We start from the raw sequence: 13,012 nt of genomic DNA on the forward strand, positions 1-13,012 counted from the left end.
TGTCAGTTTGTCGGCTACGTTGTCGTTTGATGTTGGAAACTGTGAAGTGAAGTTGTGTAATGCTCCGGTGAAACTCAACAAACATAATTCATGCGATGATATACCTTCTATGTATTTACAAAGGAACGAACTTCTGCTTTTCTCATGCAGCTAATTTGTAGGGAAGGGGCATGATATCTTTTCACGTAAAAACTCGATAAGTGTTGTAAAAAATAGCATCTCAAAAGAGTTTTTCTCATGTCTAAATAATACTGTGATATAACACCTGGAACAGACATTCAAATTCGCAATAAATTGTAGCGGATTTATCAGACCTTTTAGACGAATATATAATTTTCCCAGATTAAAAATTGTCCTCATCCATTAGAATATGCCACCCTATTGAATTTAAACAGAACACATGTAACACATTTACGAGAAAACCAATATCGTCTCTACGTGGATCAATGAGGAAACTTTCTTCCTTCCAAACGAACGGATGATTAGGCAATCAGAGAAGATGCGGCGGAGGCATAGACATACTTCTTGGACGACTCGTGCCGTATCTAAGACACGATGATGGTGATGGCGATAAAAAAAAGAATCGGATAAAGATACTTCACAAAGGCAACGTCTGTCCTGCTTGGGTGACACAATTCGACGGAACTGATAATCGGATAAAACTGGGTAGAAGTCATGGCGTGATGCTGCACCAGTGGGGCCCCGAACTGGCACGCGCTGTGGAATAGAATCAATTTATCAGTTTATGACATTAAAAGACGTGCTTCGATTTCAATTCTTTATTGATATCTAACGAGGCAGGACATTCATCATGGTACGAAAGAAGAGAACTCCTTTATGTAACGGCTATCGAACAGATGCATGTGATTGAACTTTCAACTGCAATGTGGCTTTGAATTTATGGATTTCTATTCTGTACAAGTTCACTGGGTTATAACAAAGTCTTTGCATGATAAAGGTTTCCCACAAAAAAGAAAAACTTGAGAAACTTTCAACGCTCAACTGCTCGTATCGGTGTTCACAAATTGATGTGATAGTTCCGTATTCAATATCCTATATCAGTTGCGTTGTGTCTGCAGAACGTTATAATTCACTTCCCAGCCAAAATTGAGCTCCGAGCCAAGCATCCTGGAGCCACGGAATAAACGACTGCCCTGTCCTTGGCATTGTGCAAGTGCTGCTTTGGCAATATCCCAAAAGCATCTGCAGTATAACGAGCACTTTACGATGTACCTTTCTCCTAAATGTGAGGAACTTGAACAATTGATACGACGCTGATTAATCCACCTGATAGCTGTTGTATCCGTCTTGTGCATCTTTTCTATCTCGGATCTATAACTGCTATATCCGATAATGAATCAAATCAAATACGGACGATCAATAAAACATGAAATCCAAATCGCTTCAAAATTCAATCTGATTCTAGTACATATCCAATTGAAGTCAAATCCCAATCCAATCTGAAACGAATTCAAATAAAATCCAAATCAAAATATAACCTGAAATTAATTCAAATTTTAGTCGTCATATCCAGGACCTAATCAAATTCAAATCCAATCCAAATCCTATCAAAATCCAATCCAATCCAAATCCAATCCAAATCCAATCTAAATCCAATCTAAATCCAATCTAAATCCAATCCAAATCCAATCCAAATCCAATCCAAATCCAATCCAAATCCAATCCAAATCCAATCCAAATCCAATCCAAACCAATCAACCCAATCCAAATCCAATCAAATCAATCAAATCAATCCAAATCCAATCCAAATCCAATCCAAATCAATCCAAATCCAGTCAAATCCAGTCAATCCAAATCAATCCAAATCAATCCAGTCCAATCCAAATCAATCAAGTCCAGATCAAATCCAATCAGGTCAGTCCAAATCAGTCAATCCAGTCCAGATCCAGTCAATCAGTCAATCAATCAAATCCAGTCAATCCAAGATCCAGTCCAGGTCAGTCCAGATCAGTCCAAAGGTCCAGTCCAATCAATCCAAATCCAAGTCCAATTCAGTCCAGTCCAGATCAGTCAGAGTCAGATCCAGATCAGTCAGGTCAGTCAGATCCAGTCCAGATCCAGTCCAAGTCCAGTCCAGATCCAGTCAGGTCAGTCCAGATCCAGTCCAAGTCAGTCCAGGTCAGTCCAGATCCAGTCCAGGTCAGTCCAGATCCAGTCCAGAGTCAGTCCAGATCCAAGTTCAGTCAGGTCAGTCAGGTCGTCCAGATCGATCCAGGTCAGTCCAGTCCAAGATCCAGTCAGATCCGATCCAGATCCAGTCCAGATCCAGTCAGATCCAGTCCAGATCAGTCCAGATCCAGTCAGGTCAGTCAGATCCAGTCCAGATCCAGTCAGATCCAGTCAAGGTCCGTTGGGTCAGTCCAGATCAGTCAGATCCAGTCAGGTCAGTCCAGATCCAGTCAAGGTCAGTCAGTCAGTCGATCAGTCCAGATCCAGTCCAGAGTCCAGTCCAAGTCGGTCAGGTCAGTCCAGATCGGTCAGATCCGGTCCAAGTCCAGTCCAGATCCAGTCAGGTCAGTCAAGTCAGTCCAGATCCAGTCCAGGTCAAGTCCAAGATCAGTCAAGGTCAGTCCAGATCCAGTCAGGTCCAGTCCAGATCAGTCGAGTCAGATCCAGGTCAGTCCAGATCCAGTCAGAGTCAGTCCAGATCCAGTCCGATCCAGGTCAAGATCCAGTCCAGTCAGTCCAAGTCAGTCAGGTCAGTCCAAGGTCCAGTCAGATCAGGTCAGAGTCAGTCAGGTCAGTCCAGATCCAGGTCAGGTCAGATCCAGTCCAGATCCAGTCAGGTCAGTCCAGATCAGATCCAGTCCAGTCAGATCGGTCAGGTCAGTCCAGATCAGTCCAAGATCCAGTCCAGGTCCAGTCGATCCAAGATCCAGTCCAAGTCGGTCAGATCAGTCCAGTCGGTCCAAGTTTCCAATTCAGTCAGTCCAGATCAGTCAGTCCAGTCAGATCCAGTCAGATCCAGTCAGTCCAGGTCAGTCCAGATCAGTCAGGTCAGTCGATCGGTCCAGATCCAGTCAAGTCAGTCCAGATCCAGTCCAGGTCAGTCCAGATCCAGTCCAGATCGAGTCAAGATCAGTCAGTCCAGTCAGATCAGTCAGATCAGTCCAGATCCAGTCAGGTCAGTCCAGATCCAGTCAGATCCGAAGTCCAGGTCAGTCCAAATCAGTCCAGGTCCAGTCAGGTCAGTCCAGATCCAGTCCAGGTCAGTCCAGATCCAGTCAGATCAGTCCAGATCCGGTCCAGGATCGGTCAGGTCAGTCCAGTCAGATCCAGTCCAGATCCAGTCCAAATCGGTCAATCGGTCAAGATCCAGTCCAAGTCAGTCCAGATCAAGTCCAGGATCCAGTCCAGATCAGTCCAGATCCAGTCCAGGTCAGTCAGATCCAGTCAAATCGTCCAGATCCAGTCCAGATCAGTCCAAATCAGTCCAGTCCAGTCAAATCCAGTCCAGATCCAGTCCAGGTCCAGTCCAGATCAGTCAGATCCAGTCCAGGTCGGTCAGTCAATCGATCAGATCAGTCAGATCCAAGTCAGTCGGTCAGATCCAGTCAAGGTCCAGTCCAGATCCAGTCCAGATCAGTCCAGATCAGTCCAGGTCAGTCAGATCAAGGTCAGTCAGGTCAGTCCAAATCCAGTCCAGATCAGTCCAAATCCAGTCCAGATCCAGTCCAAGTCAGTCCAAATCCAGTCAGATCCAGTCCAGGTCAGTCAAATCAGTCCAGGTCAGTCCAGATCCAGTCAAGATCAATCCAGATCCAGTCCAGATCAGTCCAGATCCAGATCCAGGTCAGTCAGTCAAATCGATCCAGATCCAGTCCAGGTCAGTCAAAGTCAGTCAAGGTCAGATCAGATCAGTCCAGATCCAGTCAAGTCGATCAAGTCGATCAAGTCCAGTCCAGTCAAGTCAGTCCAGATCAAGTCCAGATCCAGTCAAAGTCAGTCAGATCCAGTCCAGATCAGTCAAGATCAGTCCAGATCAGTCCAGATCCAGTCCAGGTCAGTCAAGTCAGTCCAGATCGATCCAGAGTCAGTCCAGATCCAGTCCAGGTCAGTCCAGATCCAGTCAGTCCAGTCAGATCAGTCAAATCAGTCCAGGTCGGTCAGGTCGGTCCAGATCAGTCAGTCCAGTCCAGATCCAGTCAGGTCAGTCCAGATCCAATTCCAGATCCAGTCAATCCAGTCCAGTCAGGTCAGATCCAGTCAGGTCAGTCAGGTCAGTCCAGATCCAGTCAGTCAGTCAATCCAGTCCGATCAGTCCAGATCCAGTCCAGATCGGTCAAGTCAGTCCAAGATCCAGTCAGGTCCGGTCAGATCCAGTCAGATCCAGGTCAGTCCAGATCCAGTCCAGATCCAGTCAAGTCAGTCCAGATCCAGTCCAGATCCAGTCCAAGTCAGTCCAGATCAGTCAGATCCAGTCGGTCAGTCCAGATCCAGTCCAGATCCAGTCCAAGTCAGTCCAGATCCAGTCCAGGTCAGTCCGAGTCAGGTCAGTCCAGATCAGGTCCAGTCCAGATCCAGTCAGATCCAGTCCAAATCCAGTCAGGTCAGTCAGATCCAGTCAAGATCCAGTCCGATCGGTCCAGTCAGTCCAGATCCAGTCAGGTCAGTCCAGATCCAGTCCAGATCAGTCAGGTCAGTCCAGGTCAGTCCAGGTCGATCCAGATCCAGTCAGATCCAGTCAAGTCAATCCAGATCGGTCCAAGATCCAGTCCAGATCCAGTCAGGTCCAGTCCAGGTCAGTCCAGATCCAGTCAAGTCAGTCCAGGTCCAGTCCAGATCCAGTCCAAGATCCAGTCAAGTCCAGTCAGTCCAAGTCAGTCCAGGTCAGTCAGATCCAGTCCAAGTCAGTCCAAGTCAGTCCAGATCCAGTCCAGATCAGTCCAGGTCCAGATCCAGGTCAGTCAGATCCAGTCCAGTCCAGTCATCAGATCCAGTCAGTCAATCAGTCCAGATCCAGTCCAGGTCAGTCCAGATCAGTCCAGATCCAAGTCAAATCGATCCAAGTCAGTCCAGATCCAGTCCAGAGTCAGATCAGGTCAAATCCAGTCAAATCAGTCCAGATCCAGTCAGTCAGTCAGTCAAGTCAGTCAGATCCAGTCAAATCCAGTCAAATCAGTCCAGATCAGTCGATCCAGATCAGTCAAGTCGATCCAGGTCAAATCAGGTCAGTCCAGATCCAGTCCAGATCCAGTCAAATCGATCCAGATCCAGTCAAATCAGTCAGATCAGTCAAATCAGTCCAATCAGTCAGTCCAGTCAGTCAGTCAGGTCAGATCAGTCAGATCCAGTCCAGATCCAGATCCAGTCAGGTCAGTCCAGGTCAAGTCAGTCAAGTCAGTCAGTCCAAGGTCAGTCCAGGTCAGTCCAGATCAGTCCAGATCCAGTCCAGATCAGTCAGATCAGTCAAGTCAGTCAAGTCAGATCCAGTCAAGTCAGTCCAGGATCGGTCAAGATCCAGTCCAGATCCAGTCCAGATCCAGTCCAGATCCAGTCCAAGTCAGTCCAAGTCGGTCAAATCCAGATCAAGTCAGTCAAATCCAGTCAAATCAGATCCAGTCAGATCCAGTCGATCAGTCCAGATCCAGTCCAAATCAGTCCAGATCCAGTCAGGTCCAGGTCAGTCAAATCAGTCCAGATCCAGTCCAGGATCCAGTCCAGTCGATCAGTCAGGTCAGTCCAGATCAGTCCAGGTCAGTCCAAAGTCAGTCCAAATCGAGTCAGATCCAGTCAGATCAGTCAGATCGGTCAAGATCCAGTCGATCAGTCCAGGTCAGTCAGATCCAGTCAGATCCAGTCCAGGTCAGTCCAGATCGGTCAGTCCAGATCAGTCAAGTCAGTCAGATCAGTCGATCCAGTCAGGTCAGTCCAAGTCAGTCCAGATCCAGTCAAGATCCAGTCCAGATCCAGTCAGATCAGTCAAGGTCAGTCCGATCAGTCAGATCAGTCAGATCCAGTCAGATCAGTCCAGTCAGTCGATCCAGTCCAGATCCAGTCCAAATCAGTCAGATCAGTCCAGAGTCCAGTCAGGTCAGTCCAGTCAGATCCAGTCAGGTCAAGTCAGATCCAGTCGAGTCAGTCCAGATCCAGTCAGATCCAGTCCAAGTCGGTCAGATCAGTCCAGATCAGTCCAGATCCAGTCCAGATCCAGTCCAGATCAGTCAGTCGGTCCAAGGTCAGTCAGATCCAGTCGATCGGTCAGGTCCAGTCGGTCAGGTCAGTCCAGATCAGGTCAGTCAGTCAGTCCAGGTCAGTCAGATCAGTCCAAGTCGATCCAGTCGATCAGTCCAGATCCAGTCAAGTCAGATCAGTCCAGATCCAGTCCAGGTCAGTCAGGTCCAGTCCAGTCCAGTCAGTCAGTCCAGATCCGAGTCCAAGATCCAGTCCAGATCGGTCAGATCAGTCCAGGTCAGTCAGATCCAGTCCAGATCCAGTCAAGATCAGTCAAGTCAGTCAGGTCCAGTCCAGATCAGTCCAGTCAGTCCAGATCCAGTCAGATCCAGTCCAAGGTCAGTCCAGATCGGTCCAGATCCAGTCCAGATCAGTCCAAGTCAGTCAGTCAATCCAGTCAAGATCGATCCAGATCCAGTCAGGTCAGTCAGTCAGTCCAGTCAAATCCAGATCCAGTCAGTCCAGTCCAGATCAAGTCAAATCGGTCAAATCCAGTCCAGATCAGTCCAGATCAGTCCAGATCGATCAGAATCAGTCAATCAGTCAAGCCAATCCAAATCCAATCCAAATCCAATCCAAATCCAATCCAAATCCAATCCAAATCCCATCCAAATCAAAATCCAATCCAAATCCAATTCAAATCCAATCCAAATCCGATCCAAATCCAATCTAAATTCGACCCAAATACAATGTAAATCCTATTGGAAACCAATTCAAATCCGATCCAAAATAAAAGCTTCTGGGAATTCGAGTGACACAAATGCTTTCTTCATTTGAATAATAATTGTAGTTGAAAATTGGATCGTCCATCAAAATAAACCCCTGTCGTTGTCCCATGAATCGATAAGTTCATCAAATCAAGTTTTATATTCCAATGTAGTACATTACAGAAGCATGAAGATTATTACGATTTCGGTTCATTTGCCGCTGGGGACTCCAACTTGCTGATATTGAGCCCTGACTTTTTTTTCCTATGTCATCCGATTACCAACTCCGGAAAATTGTGCCTTCCACCAGCCAAGACAAACGTGCTGCCCTTGCGAAAGTTCCCAACCATTTCCCTTGTATCACCGTTGCCGCCGCATCTTGGAAACGAGCCAACCCGCCCAGGAAAAGCTTGGCGCCGCGCCGTCATGTTTTCACTGACTGCCAATTCATTCGTTCGTTCATTCGGAAATCCCGTTTGTTTATCATCGTATTCTGTTTGTTGAAATTCATCGGAACGGAACCCTCCACATCCACGCTCTCCAATTTTCCACCATCGAAATATGGCGATATCAAAGGGAAAAAGAAGCCCACAAAATGCCAGACAAGCTGAGTTCGCACATGACCCAACGCAACGAGTGACTTCAGGGTAGAATTGAAAATCATGGGGGCAGGGGTTCTTTTTACTCCATCGAAAAATTGATTCCCGAAAGCGGTTTATTTAAATCCACCAACGAAGGACACAATAAAAAGGTAATGATGTGAAGCAATGACGCTGCCACAATTGAATGATGATTATCGGGGTTTCCCTTTGGGGGAAGAAAAGGTAGCAAGGAAAAAGCCATCCAGCGGGGCTTATAATATTGAGGGATTTTGCCGAAGAAGAAGGACCGTAATTTTTTAAAGAAAAGCCTAGCGATTTTTCCTCATGAGGGCATTCAAGCTTGAAAGGTTTTTTTTATGTCTGACAATTCGGTACTGAAAGGCTACTCTTTTGTTTTAGAATCGATCTTCTCTGAGGTAGGGTCATGGAAGGTAATGTTAGCCTAGGAAGTAACGTTGGCTCATTACGCAAATTAATCAATAACTCAGCCATGATTCTATTTAAAATAATGTTTTCAAACAGTTTGCTTATTGAATAATAAATAGAAGCCTCAGCTGGATTTTTGTCCGGCTTCAAAATTGAAGCAACTTTTGGGTTTTTCTATTGATCTGGGAAGTATGCCAATTGTAAACCTTTGTTGAATAAAATTTACCAAAAATTATACAGAGCTCTCGGGAAGTTTTTTTTTTTGATAATTATGTAAAAAATACCATCATCACCAGGGGCTTTCATATTTTTTAATTTTCTAGTAATGGATCTCACTTTATCCAGATTAGTTCCTAACGAAGGGTCAAAAACATTCTCTTCATTGGGAATGTCTTCGAAGCTCCGTGTAACCTGATCCTCAATTGGACTAGTGAGACCTAGACTAAAATTATGGGCACTCTCGAACTGCTAAGCAAGTTTTTGAGCCTTTTCGCCATTTGTTAATAAAATTTTATTTCCTTCTTTAAGCGCTGGAATTGGCTTTTGAGGTTTTTTTTTAAAGAATTTTCGTTAATTTCCAAAAGGGTTTAGAACTGGGATCCAACTTCGAGACATTATTCTCAAAGTTGGTATTTGTCAGAATAGCGAAACGTTTTTTTATTTCATTTTGCAAATCTCGCCAAATAACTTTCAACGCGGGATCGTGAGTCCTTTGATATTACCTTCGCCTCACATTTTTAAGACGGATCAGAAGCTGAAGGTCATCGTCAATAATAATGGAGTTGAATTTAATTTAACATTTAGAATTGCAATGCCTCTGGCTTCGACAATTAAATTTGTCAAAGATACGAGAACATTATCAATATCACTTTAAGTATCGAGAGAAATATCAGCATCAAAATTCCAATCGATATACGTTCTATATAAATCCCAATCAGCTCTATGATTATTAAAAAGAGAGCTGATTGGATTGTTAATGGCTTCTTGTGAGATTTTAAACGGCACAGGAAGGTGAACAGAATCAAAGTCAGCATGAGTTACCAATTGGCCAGAATTCGTTAAAACTATATCAAAACTATAAACGAGGTTGACACTTTGTCTGCAATCCGAATACTTGATTTCGAGCCATCCAGCTAATCAGTTTCGCCGAAAAACCATGTTCGGACATTATCTGCCACAGCTCATATCTTCTCACTGAATCGTACGCTGCTTTGAAACCAATCAACAGATGGTGAGTCTGCAAGTTGTACTCCCGGAATTTATCAAGGATCATCCACAGGCTAAACATCTGATCCGTCGTTGATTGGCCCTCACGAAAACCTGCCAGGTATTCGCCGACGAAGGACTCCTCAAGCGGTCTCAGTCTGTTAAACAGGATACGCGACAGGATTTTGTTCGCCGAGTTCAAAAGGGTGATTCCTCTATAATTGGCACACTCTAGTCTGTGCCCTTTCTTATAGATTGAGCAGATGAGGTCATCCAACCAGCCGGTAGGCAGTTCTATATCCTCCCATATTTTCAGGATAAGGTGGTGGATTGATTGATGCAGCGGCCCACTTCCGTGTTTGAGGAGCTCGACCAGGATATCGTCCTTCCCAGCAGCTTTATTGTTTTTCAGCTCGTTTAGAGCCTTCTTAAGGCTCTATAAACCGTAATCAATTTGATGATGAAGATGATTTTGTTCTCATTCGCACTAATACTAATGCAATTTTAGCCAAAATTTAATATTTCACTGCTATTCACCAACTTACCTCTGTCAACGTATATTCATGGTATTTTCATATGAATTTTTCACTCACCTAGCTAATTAATTATCAATTAATTGATTAAAAAGCGCTTACAACTGCTTTTTTCCTAGACAAAGTTTCGTATGCTAATTATACACACACCAACTCCGAATGATCGAGACACACACATACACATGCACTCAGTTTTTCACTTTTTCTTTTCTCGCCGTTTTCTTGATTTTATCACAACTAAACATAATTCACTACTTAACTTTCACTTTTGTCTTTGATGTTGAACACCAATTACATCACTTCATGTCGAAAAAGCAACTAAAACTGCTTTAAAAAATTTGAAGTGAGAGACAAATTTGACGGCCGTATTGTGAATGTGGCAAAATTCGGAACACCCAAATTCACTATCGCATTAGGTGAAATAGTGCGCTCAAAATCTCGGCAAAGCAACTTAGAAATATCAAAACAATACATCGAATATGCTAGTCGACACGCAAACAACTTTATGCATATACAAGAAAACAATACCAGATTTATTTGATCAAATAATGCGATTTGTCGAATTAATCAAATCAACCAGAAAAAAAAGAAAAGATTATGCAAGCTTCAGTTGGCAGGGTGGATAATGGTTGGTATTTAATTTTACCGTACCATTCATCCTACCATGCAGTCAAAAAAAACAAAACTACGGCAGCCGCAGCAGCAGCCACGTCCAAACAGACGACTGCACATACTTTTACTATTTTCTCCCCCCACAATCAATGTTTTCGTAGAATAATTTCTAAACGTATACCGTGGACCCCCGGTAATATGACCACTTTTAATCTGAACACTTTTTAATTTGAACCCCGTTGGTTTGAACATCGTTCAAATTGAAAATGGTTCAAACGTCATTTAGCACGTGGAATCGAGAGAAGATAAATGAAACATCGTGAAACGGAACGCAGAATCAAAACAAACCAGTAAAGAGAGCGACTAGAAACCAGTTTTTCTGATGCAAATAGAGTAACCAGAAGTTCAAATTAAAAATGAACCCCGTTAATTTGAATGAGGTACCGTTCAAATTATCGGGGGTCCACGGTAGTCGGTTTTTGTGGCTAATATACGTTTCGTTATTCCTTACTCATTTTACAGATTAGAACTAATAAATCAGAATCTGTGGCTAGCACTCTTTCAAGGCTGTGTGCCACAGCCTAATTCAACTCGATTCTGTTCTATTTGCACTGCGCACAAGAAAGTGTGGATGGATGGCACGAGACTCACACAGCAGCAAACAAACAGTCTGCGGGTGAAGAATAAAAAAAAACTTAATTTCGTCTTACATTTATTTGGGAAACTGTCTCAGTGTGCTCGACTGCTCAGTGCACGAAATTTTACCGGATAAAATGTAAATATTCGGAGAATCAAAATGTTTTACTGTACTTTCCCCAACACTGTATGTTGAAAGTCCAGTGGTGTTCGAAGAAATTTAAAATAAGTTTCCATATAATAAATATTTCATAAATGCTCAAAAATAAACATTTTGTTGCATCTGGCAACATTATGTAGCAGCTGACATGCTTTTACCACCCCATTTCCACCCACCTCAAATTTTCGTCACTTTTCGTTCAAGTTGCCTCACCAATACTAACAAGCAATAACGTCATTAATTTACAAAACAGAGTTACGGAGTCTTGAGCCTTAACCTCATCCAGCGTTGGTGGTTCCACAGCTTGACTGTCGTCGACTATGTCCATCCCGCTCCTTAAAACACCTTCATTCTCACCGTTCACCAAATCTTCAAAGTGCTCCTTCCCCCTGGCTGCCATCACAGTCTTGTAGTCTTGTCTGTCAGTAAATTCCCCTCTCGGTTATTGCACATGGCGGTCACTGGCGCAGTCTTATGCCGCGCGTCATTGACAGTTGCGTAAAATCTCCGCATATCGTTTCTATCCATGTTCTCCTGCGCTTCAGCTATCACACTCTCTTCGTGTTGCCTTTTTTCTGCGGTAGATTTGTTTCTCTTCTTGCTGCACTGTACCGCTCTCTGTTCGAACGGGTGCGAGCAACTAGCATTTGACTCCTAGCAACATTTTTCTCGTCCGTCACTCGCTGGCACTCCTCATCAAACCAACCATTTCGTTGGCGTCGCTGTGCAGTGCCTAACACTTCCTGCGCTGTTGTAGTCACAGCTTCGTGGATATTTTCCCACAATCTATTGACGTCGCCAGATCCGGTGGCATCTTCTATCCGCTCGTCCAGCTTCTGGTGGTACTGTTCAGCAACTCCTTCAACTGACAAGCGTTGGATATTGAAACGCATCGTTCTGTTGTTTCGTGAATTCGTGACGCTGGAAAGTCGCACCCGAATTTTTGCAACTACAAGATAGTGATTCGAGTCGATGTTGGACCTCTGAAGGACCTTACATCTATAACATCCGAGAAATATAGTCCGACGACCATCACGTGGTCTATCTGGGAGAAAGTGTCTCCACTCGGAGGTTGCCAGGTGTGTTTGCTGCTTATTGTCATCCCTCTAGCAGCAGCTAAGGTTACAAGTCGCAAACCATTATCGTTGGTAGCGGAATGAAGGCTTTACGTACCAATGACAAGGCGAAAGAAACTTTCTCTTCCGATCTGCGCATTTGCATCCCCGATGACAATCTTTACATCGTGCGTTGGGCACTCTCCGTAGGCCTTATCAAGGCTGTCATAGAACTCATCATTTACGTCATCAGGCTTATCGTTCGTTGGGGCATAGATGCTGATCAGGCTGTAGTTGAAGAATTTGCCCTTCAAAAAAATATTTGGACTGCTTCAGTTTTGGTATTTGCTTTGAACATTGCATCAATCATGTGATGCAATTGTTCATTTGGAAAATCAAAGTCAGAATTAGTTATCTGCGAACAGATATTAAACTTTCATTCAGCCGACGCGCCACCTATACGTGGATGTAGAGACTGTTCAAGCTTTTGAACATAAAAATTTAAAGCGAGTACCACTTCGGATCTCATTTAAATTTTCTGGGCATCTGCAGCCACCTTACTCGTTGCCGCTACTAAAGTACATTTCGGATTTTGTTTTCCGCAAATTCGTGAAATTTGTACAATAGGCCAGTCGCAGGGAGAAATCCAGTAGAGAAGATGAGATGGGATGAGAATTCAATTGTTTCCAGCAAAGACGATATTGAGGCACTTGAGGCTTTGTTAGCAGGACCGGTTGGTCGAAACAATTTGAATAATCGAACCAGTATTGTAATTTCTCATTTTCAATGAAAGATGTCACGTGATGTTTACAAATCTGCTTCTTTCAATATCTATATAAATGCGATGGGTGAATGACATGCTACAAAAATCTCAAAAAAT

General features: G+C 44.0%; 1 pseudogene; it reads right to left on the minus strand.

Moving 5' to 3' along the window:
• Nucleotides 1–545: 545 nt before the first annotated feature.
• LOC134221958 (pyridoxine/pyridoxamine 5'-phosphate oxidase-like) overlaps nucleotides 546–13,012 on the minus strand; it is a 56,248-nt pseudogene continuing 43,781 nt past the window's right edge.

This window comes from Armigeres subalbatus, chromosome 3, assembly GCF_024139115.2.
Source record: "Armigeres subalbatus isolate Guangzhou_Male chromosome 3, GZ_Asu_2, whole genome shotgun sequence".
NCBI classification, from domain to species: domain Eukaryota; kingdom Metazoa; phylum Arthropoda; class Insecta; order Diptera; family Culicidae; genus Armigeres; species Armigeres subalbatus.